Source organism: Loxodonta africana, chromosome 7 (genome assembly GCF_030014295.1).
Source record: "Loxodonta africana isolate mLoxAfr1 chromosome 7, mLoxAfr1.hap2, whole genome shotgun sequence".
NCBI classification, from domain to species: domain Eukaryota; kingdom Metazoa; phylum Chordata; class Mammalia; order Proboscidea; family Elephantidae; genus Loxodonta; species Loxodonta africana.
This window is the reverse complement of record NC_087348.1, coordinates 132,437,737-132,440,811: the sequence shown is the minus strand read 5'-3', so window position 1 is coordinate 132,440,811 and position 3,075 is coordinate 132,437,737.

Below are 3,075 nucleotides of genomic sequence, written 5' to 3'. Positions count from 1 at the left end.
CTTCTGTGGATATGCCCTTAGCTCTTTTCTTCACTGGACCTTACACTTGTCAGCATGTGGAAGTTGATGGCTGTGAGGTGCTGGGTAGGCAGAGGGCTGCAGGGTGAGCTGTGTAGCCAGGCCCAATCCCCTGCTCTGCAGGGGAAAAGGTTGGAAAAAGAGAGGTAGGTTCCATCAGTTAGGCCCAGACTGGGGAGACATAGGAGTTTGATTGGGAGTTTTGGAGACATCTTACTGGGGCTTAGTAGCTGGCTGACCTCATAGTCTTAGTCCTTCCCAGGTTTGTCCCATTCCCCCGGCTTTGAGGGCAAAGAGTATTTCTCAAATGTTTCCTTTAAGAAACCAGTTAAAAAACCAGTTGCTGTCACACACTCCATGTATGTCAGAGTAGAACTGCGTTCCACAGGGTTTTCAGTAGCTGATTGGTCAGAAGTAGATCTCTAGGCCTTTCTTCCAAGGTGCCTCTGGTTAGATTCAAACCTCCAGCTTTTCAGTTAGCAGCTGAGTGTATTAACTATTTGCACCCAGGAACACCTTTTAAGAAAAGACAACCCAGTTCTGCCCTTCCCAGTGCAAGTAGCCAAACCCCATCAGATTTCTCTCATCCTGGCTTTTGCTGAGTTGCTTTCTTTTCCTGGGGTGAGGCAGGATACATCCCGCGATGGACGTTTTAGCATCCTCCCTTTTTTTTTCTTCTTTTTGATCAGCATTTGTGTTGTACTCTTGGTGACCAGCTGCTCCTTGGAAACCCTATTCTATAGGGTCACTATGACTCAGAATTGACTCAGCAGCAGTGGGTTTGGCTTTTGGTTCCTTCCTTTAATCTCTTTTGCCTTCTTGATTTTCTTCTTCCTCTTTCCTCTCTTCCTCATAACTTTTCTGCTTTCTTTTTATACATTAATATTGGCCCCTATCCCTGACAATCTTGTCTCTTTAACAAAACTGTAGACTCACTGAGGATAGGGACCTTGTCCTGAATTTGTACCTGTCTTACACTTGGACTCGGCTTGACCTGTGCGGAGACTTTCTGTAAATATTTGTCAACACAATCCTCGGTGAGGTTGTGCCTGTCCTGGCCTGTGACTGCTGCAGAGACCAAGACCAGAGTGCTACCCTTTCCTCACTAAGCCACCCTGGGGTGCTGCTTTCTTTGCTTGTGGCTCTGGTAGCCATTGATAGCTAATAATTGCTTTGTTTCTGCCCCTGGATGGCTTGAGTCTCTCTTCAGCCCGGTGTTATCCACAGCTCTTTGTTTCAGCTGCGCAAACCCTTTCTTCAAGGGAAGAAGAGGTCTTGGATAGCAAGTAGGCAAGACCAGGGCCCCCCTTTCTCTGCATTGCTTTATTTCCTCGTTGGCATCAATAATTCTTGGTGGCTGGAAAAACTAAAAATGTCTCAGAGCCTTAAGTTTCTGAATCAGCCTGCCCGAAAACAACAATAACAATGACAAAACCTAAAACAAGCAAAACCAGAAACGAATTCCCTGACCTCTACGGATAGCAGACTTTAAGGGTGAAACCCTGGCTTTCCATTACTGTGGGCTGGGACCACAGAGCAGGGTGCTGGAGAGGGAGACCAGGCGTTCCCACAGAAGGGTTTAACTGGAACCTGAAGGTTAAGTAGCTAATGCTACTTCAAAGGTGCTAGGCCCAGGGCTAACTGCTTTATGCCCGTTCTCCCGTAGTCCTCAAACGACTGTAGGAGGCAGGGACTATTTGCGTGCCATTACACCAACAAGGAAACCGAGGCTCAGGAAGAGGTAAGTAGCTTACCCAAGTTTACAGGCCTGCAGATTCAAGCCTGGGACCGACTGTGGTACTCACGCTTTTGCTCCCTGTGTTCACTATAAAGCCAGTTGCCCCTGAGTGGGCTCTGACTCATGGTAGCCTCGTGTGAGTCAGGATAGAACCGTGCTCCACAGGGTTTGCACCGGCCGAGTTTTTGGAAGTAGATCACCAGACCTTTCTTCTGAGGTGCCTCTGGATAGGCTTGAAACTCCAACCTGTCAGTTAGCACCCAAATGTGTTAACTGTTTGCACTACCCAGGGACTCCATATTTATTGTGCTACCTCCCAAAATGAAACTTTAGTTCCAAAATTATAGAAGGCTTTCAGGAATCCAGCCCTAGAGTCAGGTGATCCAACCTAGAATGAACTCTCAGGTTAGCAAATAATCACAAGAGGATTATGATGTTTGTCTTCATTTTATATGCTTGCTTGTGCTCGACTAGCCCTATAAAAGTATATTACTTACTTCGGGACATCATTACTGAAATTTGTGTAGTTATTATCAGGTACACAGGCATCTTAGGACTTTTTTACTGAAAGTGTGGCCCAGGACCAACAGTATCAGCATCACCTGAGAGCTCATTAGGAACGCAGAATCTCAGGCCCAGCCCAGGCCTCCTCCGTCAGAATCTGCCCTTTCACAAGATCCCCAGGCAACTGGTGTGCACGGGAAAGTATGAGAAGCGCTCATGCCTTAGGCTCTTCTCAGGATTAGGAAATAGAGATCACTAATTCACAATTCGGTTCATCCCGTTTTCTATAGAAATGTAACTTTAAAATTTAACTATGCTTGACGCAACTCACAGCAACGATTAACTCACAAAAACTGACAGTTTAAAAATACTTCTTTGAGACAGTGACATTTACCTGACATGGAATACCTAGGCACCCTGCTATCACCCCATCCACCGAACATTACTTGTTTCCAGTCTAACACCTACAGACTTTCCAAATGGATCACAGGGTGAGGTTCTTACAAACAGCTCAATAAAAGCGTTCAGGTTGCTCAGTGGTGAAGAGCTCAGGCTGCTAACCAAAAGATCGGCAGTTCGAATCTACCGGCTGCTCCTTGAAAACCCTATGGGGCAGTTCTACTCTGTCCTATAGGGTTGCGATGAGTCAGAATCGTCTAGATGGCAGTAGGTTTGATCTCGGCGGGTTTGTGCACTTATTAAGAGCCCTGATGGCCCATTGGTTAAAGCTCTGAGCTCGGCTGCCAACTGAAAGGCCAGCAGTTCGAACCCATGAGCCCCTCCACGGGAGAACAACGTGGCAGCCTGTTTCTGTA